The sequence below is a fragment of the Aulonocara stuartgranti genome, assembly GCF_965226115.1.
Source record: "Aulonocara stuartgranti genome assembly, chromosome: 3".
NCBI lineage: Eukaryota > Metazoa > Chordata > Actinopteri > Cichliformes > Cichlidae > Aulonocara > Aulonocara stuartgranti.
Window position 1 is genome coordinate 53,088,174 of NC_138941.1, and position 12,401 is coordinate 53,100,574.

Consider the following 12,401-nt stretch of genomic DNA (forward strand, 5'->3'; position numbering starts at 1 on the left):
GACATAATATTCAGTACTTACTTAAAGTTTACTCTTCGGGCGCCCCTCATCCGCCGTTTTATTTTTCGGCAAAATTATCCACACTCACCGCCGCGCTATGCATTCTGGGATATGTTGGGCCACGAAGTCTACACTGCCACGTCCTTAAAATTCAGGGAAATGAAGGACGCATTTGAGGGCCGCATTTCGAGCAGCCTTCGAATTGGGACAGCCTTCGTCTGTTAGGGTCCCTGGGTCGTTGACCCAGTGTTTTGTGTTTTTGGTTCTTTGATTTTGTTATTTCATTATATTCTAGCTTTGGTTTATGGGTTTTAGGATTATTCTTAGGTTAGGTTCTCTGGGTGGGGTTTGGTTGGAGTTTTAGTGTTCTGGTTTTCTGTCTGTGTTCCATAGTTGCTGTCTCCCCTGTCTGCTGTATCCCCATGTCCAGTCAGTGTCTGTGTCTGCCCTGGTCCCACGTCTCTGTTCCCTTTGTTATAGTGCCTGCCTGTGAGTCTGTGTTATGTTTCCGGTTTTACTTTGAAAGTCCATGTCTGATGTTAATGTGTCTGGTTTTGCTTCCCCTTGTCACGTTAGGCCTGATTTGCCCCAGCTGTGTTTCCCTCCTGTTACCCATTCCCTGATTGCTCCCTCTGTGTATTTAAGCCCTGTGTGTCTTTGTGTCTGTGTTGTGATCTACTCTCATTTATGCGGTATGGTCCGTCTGCCTGGTCATGTAAATGTATTTGGATTTTTGTTTTGTTTTGCCATCCAGCAATAAAAGCTGAGTTTTGAGTTACTTTCCTTGAGTTTACTTCGCTGTTTTATTTACAACTGAGCAAATCGGTTTGGCTGAGATTAAAGTTAGGTTTCAGAACTGCATAGTTTTACTGAAGTTTAATGGTTCACTGGCGCATGTGTTAGACTGAACCATTCGCTGAGCGGCTGGATCGATGCAGGTCAGACAACAATTTTACATATATGATATTAAAAGAGGACACAACCACTGTACGTGCTGGCCTCGTAGCAAATGTGTACGTAGACTGAGTCTGTTGTTTGTTTTATATCTAATCTTCGCTCTCAAACGTTTAAACAGCAGAGAGTCTGCAGCGGAAGGAACACAAACTCAAATTGTCGGAGCAGGTTTGATCACTATTTCCGTGTATTAATTTGGGGATTTATTGTATAAATGTTGTTCTAATCTGCTGCTCAATCACTTATGCTGATGAAAATGCAGATAACCAGTGTTGGGACTAACGCGTTATTAAGTAACGCGTTACAGTAACTACGTTATTATTGTGGTAACGAGCACGGTAACTAGTTATTATGCCAAAATCAGGAACGCGTTAGTCGTTACTGGGATTTAGATAGACTCGTTACTTCGTGTGGTGGCTATCGCGGAGCTTCCACAGATTCAGTAACATTAGCAAGTGGTGGAGGCCAGCAGGTGGATGAAGGAAAGGGGACGCAGAAGGAAAAGAGACCCGAGGCGGCCGCCGGTCCAAGTGTGAACTGAACTTCAGGTAAGAAGTTATGACCTGCAGTCTCTCTGGGTCAGATATGAACCAAGTTTAGGTGGAGTTTATTTTCGTTATTCTAACTTTTTCCATACTGCGTGCTAGCTAGCATGACGGAGTTTCTATACAGCTGGGTGGGTGCTATGAAGTTAATGATGTTGAACTTTATTTTGTTCATAAGTTATTAGAGTTGCCAGCCGTCCCGTCTGGTATTCAGAGAAAATATTACGCGTTTCTTATTGAGGTGAAAAGGAACAGTTTGTCCCGTAATTCAGCTACAATGAAAAAGACACAAAGCTGGAGTTATTCTGTGTCTTTGCTGCACAGCTGCCTCTTCTTCTCTCATTCTCCCCCCTCCCTCTCCCGTTTCTACTTCAATCATGAAAACTGATCAATGATCAGCTGATTGGCTCTCTTGTTTGTTTATCGCTCACTTTGCGCCGAAAGAGGAAACCAGCCGATGTCGCGCTAAACAACAGCAGCACGTTTAAGCTTGATCAGCTGTTGTTAGAATTTATTTAATATAAATTTCTAGTATCAGCTGATGTTTGCTGGAGCCACAGCTGCAAAAAAGCTGCTGGTCATGATATGGTTTGGATATCTGGTGAGAGGGAAACATGAAGATGAAACCAGGAGATGTCCTTACTGAATCATCAGAGCTGAACAGGTGATGGAGAAACAGGTTTACCTTTTAGGTGACATGAATGAGTTGAAGGGAAGTTAGGAACTGTTTCTGAGAGACAAATAACACCAGGATCCTTTTCTAAGTAGCTGACAGCTGGTGACTGTGCAGGGGCAGATCTAGCAAAGTGTTGCCAGGGGTCCATGTAGGGCATTAACAGGGAGAGGTGGGCACAAAGAAATACTTTTCTTTCTTATTCTCATTTAAAATGTCTAGCTTTTAAAAAATAATTATCTGAATCTTACAACAAACGATTGATTGATGCATATATACCATCAGAACAGTGTACATCACTGTCACAACAGCGTTTGTTTTCATTCAAAGGCTTTATGATTTTTCCTATAATGGTGGGCCGGTCTCTAGTCAAAATGCCCGGGACGATTTATTTGTCCCAGTCCAGCCCTGTATGCAGCTCATCTGCAGTCTGGTGTTACCTACATCTTCCTATTCAGAAGGCAGAATTTCCGAGTTCTGAGTACAATCAAAAGCACCACGACTGCAGTTTTTGTGTTGGATGTAAAAGGCGCACATGACGCTGTGACGTAGGCTAGAATCATGGCAGCAGTCAATGACGGTCCAGGCGTGGGATTTCTCTCGTGGAAATATGCACATTATCTTTTCCTTTCTATTGGTAGGTGCCACAGTGCTCTTGTGGCAAGTAAGCAAGCTAGAAGACTGGCAAAGTTATGGAAGCAACACATTAACAAGAGAATTCTGAGTAAAACCAAAGTTACTTTCCCTAGTAACTAGTTACTTTGAAAGTAATGAGTAACTTGAAGTAACTGAGTTACTTTTGAGAGAAGTAACTAGTAATGTAACTATCAATCAATCAATCAATCAAAGCTTTATTCGTCACATGCAGGTTGCCCTGCAGTGAAATAGGACCCCCCCCCCCCGACCTTACACATATAGCACAAACATTACATGGGGATACAGGTCAGAGATTGGTAGAATCAGAAAAAAACATTGAAATGTACACTACACTGGGGAAAGTACAAGAGGAAAAAAAGAGACCCCTGCTCATGCTATGCTTCCATGGTAGGACAGCATGAGAACAGGAAACAAAAAAAAAAAAAAAAAAAAAACTCCTCTGCACAAGAAGCACATAAATGTCCACAGCACAACATTGTGAAGACATGACAAGCCACAGGGGTGGGTGGGGGTTGAGGAGTAATCCGAAGCGAACACAGCAGCCGCCCCGCACAGCGCTACCATTCCAGCGTGGCACACAGACCCGCCGTGCTGCCCCTTCAGGAAACAAGCATCGAAGGCGTTTGGAAGGGAGGGGGGATGAGTGTGTGCTTATCAGTGTAAGTGTATGTGTGTGCGTGTCCAGAGTTCAGCGGAGACAGTGTCCTTCGCTCTATCAGGCTAAGTAAACAGTCTGCCAGCCAACCCAGGTGGCCTTCATGGGACGGGAAGAATAGTCATCACACAGTCGTTATCAGGGAGTTGTTTTGGTGGGCTCCAGCCTTGGGCCTGCAGCTGGCGCCGTGGTGTCCGAATGTTGAATATTGTTAATTTCTGTTTTGTGAGCAGCTCGAATTTTAGCACTCTGAGACAGGTCCCTCAACTTCGCGTTGAAGAGCTGCGAGCCTCCCCATGATGGTATCAAACTTCAGTTCCAAGGTGTTGTCAGTCTTTTGATTCTGAGACTTCACAACTGCAGTGATCCGTTCCGCGATGTTTTCCAACTGTCGCTCAAGGGTGTCATTTTGAGCAGGCCTTTCTCTGATGTTTCCCCTCATACGCTCAATGGTGTTGTTTTGAGCCTTCACAGCAGCTGTAAGCGTCTCCAAGGTGTTGACCATATTACGTTCGTTGTGAGAGGTCGCACCTCGTCCCCGCGCTTCGAATCCAGCGGGCAGCCATGTGGGGGTTTGAACAGCCGGTTCCGCTCTCTTATTTCTCCGATAAAGCAGGGCTAGGCCAACGCCGATCAGCATGAACCCTGTTATCATGGTTCCGAATAGGTAGATATCTTCAGCGTCCTCGATCGACAGTCCCGCCAGGCACACGGTCCTCCAGTTCTGCCACCCGTCCATCGTGTAACCGGCAGGGAAAGTCCCTCCAGGGCACTCAGGCTCTCCCGAGCCCCGACTTCTCGTTGAGAAAAGGGTGTCAATAGCACTCAGGGACCAGTTGATCAAATCCATAATTCTCTTTTAGGTTTAGAGAATGACAGTGAGAGGCTGTTCCAGGGAAAGTAATGCACGCAAGACAGGACAAGGACACAAGAGGCTAAGCAGGGAAGATAAGGGTGAGGAGGAGAGGAGAAAGTGCGACCGCCTTCGCTGAGAGCTGAGAGAGTTACTAAGAGAGTTGGGTAAGTTACTATTTTAAAGTAACTTACCCAACACTGCAGATAACACAGATCATGAACGGTGACAAACTGAAGCGTTCATCTTTTACTACTGGAGGATGTTGCGTTAGACTGCTATATTTTTGTGTTCTTTATGCTGTAGATTTTCACGTCTCTGGAATTTTTGGCAGTAATAAGGATGATTTTCTGTTAAATAATATTGATATGACCTGTGAATTAGATTTGTAGATGACCTTTATTAGTTTGATGCTGCCGACACTTTCATGTGACCCAGCTGGGAAACTCTGTGTTAACTCTGTGTTAACTCGGAGAGCTGAAGATGTCGTGGATATGCTGACCTCGCTCCATGGTGTACAGGACCGTTTACCCTCATGATTAATATTCATGATAAAAATATTAGCTGAACATCATGAAGACTGTATTTTTTTTTCATAGTGTATAACAAGCTTGGTACAGTTAAACCTAACAGGTACTACATGATAGAAGCACCAACATTATCTATTTTAATAAAGTTTATGGGTTTATGCACAGGTCACGCTTATTATTGAACAAAACCCCCAAATATCAGATGTTAATTGGTATTATTTGCGCTCTCCCCTCAAACATGTTTTTAATATTAGTAATAATTCAGAATTGGCGACTAAAACATGTATGACACATACAAACATCAAGAAATAAAGACCTGATAGATATAACCTCATAAAGTCAGTGTACAGTCAGCGGGGGTTATGACAGTTCTGTACCCGGATGTGAGTTTTGTCTGCGGTTTAACTGCTCGATTGCTTGCGAGGCAAGTGGGTCTATCACACGCTTTGCCGTGAGACTGGGCTGGGCAGACATCTCCAAAATCATCGAAGCACTTTTGCAAAGATGCTCTATCTTGACAAACCGACCAGATATCTGAAGATTAAACCACTACATTCTCAAGTAAAAAATATTAAGTGTATTTGGTGACACACAAACAGGGTTTTTTAAAGTACAGTTCAGTTAGCTTCCACATGCCGGTTGTTGGTGTGCAGAAACGCCTTCTAAAAACAATGGCCACAAGGCCAAAGCAATGGTTTTGACTCGATCAGCGTTAACCCCGCCCCCTGAGTTTGATGGGTGAGGCTGACAGATTAAATTATTTCAGGACGAGAGCTGAAGGAGTAAACTCTGCCAAAATGAATGAATTAAATAGACCATTAAATAATTAAATGTGTCAAAAATGAATTAAGATGTGAAATAAATAATCAATTAATTAAATGTGTCATAAATATCTATTTAATTATTTCCAATTTTTAATTAATTACTTTTTAATTAGTACTTTTAATTAATTACTGCCACATTTTAATTTATTATTTAATGGTGTATTTAACTCAATATGTCAGTTCTTGCATTCCATAGAAGTTACCAATCCATCCAAAAGTGCAATTACAAACTGTGGAGGCCAATGACTGAGACTGTGTAACGTTGGAAGCCAGCTGGGGGGACCGAGGAATTATGGTGGCATGGCTAAAGTCTGACATTGGTGGTGATGACTTACTGGCTCGGATGGAGCAGGACCGGGTAGTTCAGAAAACTCTGGCTGCTGAGTCACACCATAGAGTGTGACTCGCACTACTCCACGGTCTGCCTCCGCAGACCCTGAAACATAGTATTCCTGGGAACTTTCGGAAAGATCAGGTGGTGGAGTTTTAGCAGATGAAGGTTCAAAGGATCCTGTGTGGAAAGTTGAAGTGAAATAGTTGGCGAAAAAGAATAAGCTCCAGCTCGTGATTTTGTGCCCTGACCAGTCAATAATTGATTGATGTGTCTTCTAGAGTAGATTACAACTCTATGTTCAGAAATGCTGATGAAAAGTGTGGTTTAAACACTCTGGCTAAGTGAGTTTATGTAATGATTGAATTAATGTTTTCTATGCCACTGCTTCCGTTTATTGCAAGCAGATACACGGGCATCCCTTTTTTTTTTTTTTTTTTTTTTTTGGATGAATTGTGCTATCACTTCCTTTCTTGATAAAGCTGTTCCACTGTTGCTGGTTAAAGAATTGATTAAATGGTTAAACGTAGACATTCTACACCTGCTGCCTGCACAAGCTCTCAAAATTGAACATTACTGATGTTCATCAGATTTTCAGGGTGATGACAACTCCAGCAAGCAAATTGGATAAAGGATTTAAATTATATGCTGCATAATTTAGCAGGTAAAGTAAGTACTGCCAATAGAACAAGTCCTATTGGCATGTAATTCAAATTCTCACCAGATGTTGGTAATAACTCATCCAATCCACATACAAAAAATCCAATCATAAATGATGTATAATAAAATGGAATGATACAGGGCAAGTTTTCAACACCCTTACTGAAATTTATTTAATACTTTTTTTTTTTCTCTCTCATTAGAGTTCAAGCATCACTGTGATCTGTCAATATCCAAATATTTTAAACCTTTTAGATAAACTCATTCAAATGAGTGTTCTGAGGAACTCTTCATACTCTCTGTGAGTTAGCATGAAGACAGGAAGTGACGTAAAGGATTTTTTTAATTATTTTTTTTTTTATGTGAAAATTGAAACTTGTTTTTATCGTGAACATGAACTAGCCTTGTTGTTTTAGTTACACTGCATTCTTTTAGTTTCATAACAAAGTCGACTATTATGGCAACAAACTGTCATGGTCCCTGTGTCTGCCCGGCCGGCCCTGCAAGACTACGTGTGTGTATTTTGATTTTGGTTTTTTGTTTTTTTTTTTTTCCTCTCTCTCATCGCTTTGCCTGGGCGGAGCTCACTGCGAACTTCCGCTTTTGGCCCATGCACCTATTTCCAATCACACATCATGTTCCTATGCCACTTCTTAAGGCCAGGGTTCTGAGTTTCTCATCACTGGATGATTGTGCCACACACATTCCCCAGACCCGTCCTCAAACCCTGAGCATGAGTTGTTTGCCATGGCTGTGTGAGGATTACCCCCCCGAGAGCAGCGGGCGAGTGTGGAAGAAGCGTGTGTGGAAGAGAAGTACTCCATCGTCATCGTCAGACTTGCAATTCTCTCTAGGTGACGCTCCGTCTGGACCCGCAGCTCGCCCAGCTGGCAGTACACCTCCGCCACCTGCTACCGCTGGATGGGCGCCATGTTGGCCGCAATCTGGGCCAGCTCCTTCCTTTCATGGCCCTGTTGTGGACCCACCAGGCCGCGTCCTGGTATTCGGCACCAGTGTGGTGCGAATGAGACACGGCAAGTCCACGGATCAAGGTTGTTTATTTTATGTTGTGCTTTTTGTTTTTTATTCTTCATTTTATTGTTCTTTATTTTGTCATTGTTCTATTATGCATTTTATTCTATTTTAGTGACCAGATAGACCAGACTCTAGTGTCTTTAGGTGTCTTGAAAGGTGCTTTTAAATAAAATTTATTATTATTATTATTAGTTATGATGTTGTATCATCGCCACCATCATCACCATCTTCATCACACACATCGCATGGACTGGAGATTTCCAACTGCTGTGTTTGTCTTCATTTCAAAAGATTGTCCCCTCTTGGCAGGGCCACAAAACAACAACACAGAATATTACTTAAACCAAAAACAACCAGTGCAAAACCATAAACAGTGGGTCACATAGCCCAGACCTTGACATCATTTAAAATGAATAAAAAGGCCTATCTCCCCTCACCACACTCCCTGCCAGTAACTGATGCCCTCAGGGGTCGGTGAGTTTGTGGTTCTTGGTGTCCGGGGCTGGGCGCTCAGGTATGTCCCAGCTCACTCCCGGTGACTACTTGGCGGGGCCTGGTGCCTGTTGCTCGGTCAGGCCTCTTCCAGGATGAGCCGGCAGCCACACCACTGCAGCCCCCTCTGGTTTCTGCTCCGTGGCTACTGGGTGACCCCTCATGTGGGGCTCTCCTCAGCTCTTCCCGGGAGGGTGGCACGGATGCCCCTCCGGTGGTCCTCCTTGGGGTCTCGCACTCTGAGGCCTCTGGATGTCTGGGGCCTGGATCTCCTCCATGCCGGCTTCATGCCCTGGGGGACAGGGATATGGCTCTCTACACCCTCTAGCAGACCATTACATGGGAAAACCTTTTGAATACAAGCGGGCTGATCCACACAGGTGTTCACTGTTCATAGACATAAACTACACCTCTATCGGCTGCTATTTCCAAACACATTCCTATCCCAGTCATGTCTGTCCCGTCTGTAACAACTGAAAATAAAATAAAATAAATGATAACAACAAAGGTCGATCAAATGGACCAATATGGCAAGGACGTGATGATCCATTTGGCAAAGTAAATCCATTGGGTATCCTTGTTGGTCTTCAGACAACAATTCTGACGGCTAAAGAACCAAATGGGACAGGCAAAAAAAAAAAGAATAAAATCACGTTTTCAATTTTAGAGTAGAATACAAATGATTATAAGCTTAAAATAAATTGTAAGTAAAAATGAAAATGAAATTATTTCCAGCAATTTTGAAATGTGATAACACATCCAAAGCTTTCAAATTACATGAAAACATTTCCTATTGCTTCTTATAACAAAATTTAACACCACATTTATTTAATATAGCTGAACTGATGACACTGAAAACATTCTGCAGTTTTTTTTTTTCACTTGCAGTAGAGAAGAGAAGCAAACTTGTCTTTCTGACACTCAGTGAGATATCTTTAAACTGACACATGGGAATGAACCATGTACATCTACAGGTCGGACAGTTTGGTCGATCTGCTGTGTGCAGCAGGCAGTAACAGCACTTGGTGCCTGCTTACTAGCGATGGGCAAAGCAAGGCTTCGTGAAACACTGAAGCATTTGTGCAGGAATTATATTGAAGTGTCAAAACAATCTGAAACCATCTCCACAGTGACACCTGCTGGCCTCTGGCTATGAATACATCTTGATGACACTTTTCTGTGATACAATGACAAAGACAAGTCCTGCACAACTCCAAACAAAACTACTTTTTATACCAGACTGTCAGTAATCATGATCATCGCATGATTTGGGGAAATTCGCACACAAACAAGAAAAGAAAAACACTGAGACTGTTAAAGACAACAAGCTGTGACTGTAATGATCAGTGTGCCAAAACAAAATTTGCCCCCTGTTCAAATTTGTGTTGCTCACAATAAATCACTTTATGAAAAAATAAATAAATAAAGAGAAAACACCGCTGTGTTTACTGTAATAACCACACAGGGTTGCAGCTGATTTTGGGCTCAGTTGGATTCGTGTTTTTTACTCCCAGCCTCAAAATTTGGATGTGTTTGGCTGACTTTAACTTTTCATCAGGTTTGTACACACTGTCAAACTAAGCTAGAAGCTGGCACAGCAATAGGTTTTATTTTTTATTAATTTTAAATATATCTACATACAAATGAAAACAATTAATCAAATGTAATCTTTATAAAAGATCAAATTTTCCACTGGTGTGGGGTTTGTATCCTGTAACACTGACATGATGTTTTACTGCGTCTGGAGTTTGGGTGAACCTGCTGCCTGTTGTTTATGAGATATTCACACCTGAAGCATCAGTGAGAATAAAAAAGGGAAAAGAAAAAAACTCATCAAAACCCAGATGTGTTTTTCTATCATTTCTTTTAATAGCGGTGCAGTATTAGAGCAGCAGGTTACAGAGATGTTAATGTCACCTGATGCTGCAAATCACATTTTCGTTTGAAAGTAGAAAAATTACAAAACAGAGGAAGTCTGAGCTAAAAAACTCCTCGAGGTTTACTTCCTCCTTGCTTGCCAAAGTGTGTTAAAATATCTTGATGCATCATTTAAAATGACCACCTTATCATGACCGGATGCCATATCTCTATATCACTATCATAGTTAACTGTACACTGAATGTCCCTTATACATTTTATTTTTATATTTGTTTGTTGTTGTTTGTTTGTTTTTTGTTGTTTTGTAGGGGTTTCTTTGGTTTGTTTGTTTGTTTTCCTTCTCTATTTTTGTTATCTTTTGGGGTATTGTAAATACTGAACAGCAAACTACTGTATGTTCAATGTTTTGTTGTTAACATGCTGCTGTGACTGAAAATAACATTTTTATATAAAAAAAATGTCTTGATGCATGCTCAATCATCCAGGTATTAAATCTTCAAAAGTTGATTCTGTTCATCTTTATGTAGCGATTAACTCTCTGTGAATGGTACTCATGGCCATTGATTAATGGGTTTTGATCAGTGGTCCTGAGAATTTGAATAATCATGATGGAGTAATTAACCTCCCAGCCCATTGTTCTTTCAGTCGGCTGGTTTCAGTCATTATGCAAATGTACTGTTTATAAGACTGGGGAAACCTGCAGTCAGCTGAGACTGAAGAAGTCACCTGGATGAGTGAAGAAACCTTTCTCCCACAAAACGCTACGTCCAGATGAACAGAATCAACTTTTGGAGGTTCCTTGGGGGTTTTTATTGAGACATTTTAAGGAGGTCACAGCTCAGTGTGCAGCTCTAACTCTACTGATATGAGTGAAAGGAGCGCATCCACCAGCCTGTGTCTCTCCCTTTCTCTCATTAGATATTAATATATGATTTACATATTTATATCACATTTATTTAATTACACTTTAGGTTCCTGTCATGGTCCTGAGTCTGCCGACTAAGTGTTTTGTGTTTCTTTATGCTTTTGTTTATTCTGAGTATGTATTCTGTTATGATTTGCCATTTGTTAGGTTTCTGTTCTGTGCCTGCCCTGCTCCCACTTCTGTGTTCTGTCTGTCTATGGTGTCACACTGTCTGTTTGTGAATATGTCTGTTTAGTTCAGTGTCTTGTCTGGTTCTCTGTGTCTGAGTTTCCTGTTTTATTCTGAAGGTCCCCGTCTCATGTGAGACGTTTACATTTCCCCTGTCCCGTCAGCTCTGATTTCTCCCAGCTGTGTTGCCCTCCTGTCTCTCATCCCCTGATTACTGCTGTGTGTATTTAAGCCCTGTGTGTTCTCCTGCCTGTTGCTAGCTTGTCTGTGTTCCAGGCTGCTGTTTGCATCTCTCATGCACCCTGCTTCTTATTATTTTAGGTTTGTCATTTAGTTTTCCCACTTTAGGTTTTCCTGTCATTTCCTCACTGCCTCTTCTGTAAATAAATGTCACTCTCATCACCAGTCAGCTGCCTGCATTTTGGGTCCTTTTCCTCCTTCACCACACGGCTCGCCCCGGCAGCCTTGACAGTTCCAGTGTTTAAGTGACTGGATAGTGTAGAGTGGTCGACATCATGATGATGATGCTGATAATACTGAGTGAGGTTTTCGTAAATAGAAACGGTATAAGCTAAAATGATTTCTCCTTTATCGCACAAACATGTGGTCATAAGTATAAGGACGTTGAGTAGATGATGCAGAAAGCTGCATCTGGTATGACAGAAAAATACATCAGCTTAGAAGAGTGGATTTGCAGCACTTTAAGAGGTTTTTACGTCCTCTTTCTGCAACTTAAATCACTGAACTGCATTATGTGGTTTTTTTTGTTTGTTTCGTTTTTTAAAAAAAAAAAGCAATGAAGGGTTAAAGGAAACACACATATATCCAGTAAATGTATAAATCCATGAAGCCTATACAAACACACAGTTACAGGGAGCTTTGAAGTCTCCAGTTCTGTTAAATAATGGAGATCTAGACTGTCAACTTCTGCTTCAAAGATTCAGAGCAGCATGAATATAAAGCTGCAGACATCCAATCTGTCACGGCTGCGGCAGCAGTCGTGTGGTGTTGTGAAGAAGGGCCCAAAATGCTGGCACTGGCTGTGATGTGAGTGAGTTTTATTGCAGAATTTGAACACAACATAAGCGAGGGCAGAGCTAAAACATAACCCAAACTTGGGAAACACTAAAGAACAAACCTGAAACCATACAAACACGGGATGAAGAGCAGATATGGCACAGCTGAACTCAATTAGACACAAGAGACACAGACCTTCAAAGT

General features: G+C 41.9%; 1 protein-coding gene across 1 annotated transcript in view; it reads left to right on the top strand.

The window, feature by feature from the left end:
* The first annotated feature begins 1,363 nt into the window (after positions 1 to 1,363).
* LOC309702756 (uncharacterized protein) overlaps positions 1,364 to 12,401 on the top strand; it is a 156,707-nt gene continuing 145,669 nt past the window's right edge. Inside the window, exon 1 of the mRNA XM_082527392.1 lies at positions 1,364 to 1,502. The gene's annotated coding sequence lies outside the window, so the exon portion shown is untranslated. The remainder of the gene's footprint in view (positions 1,503 to 12,401) is intronic.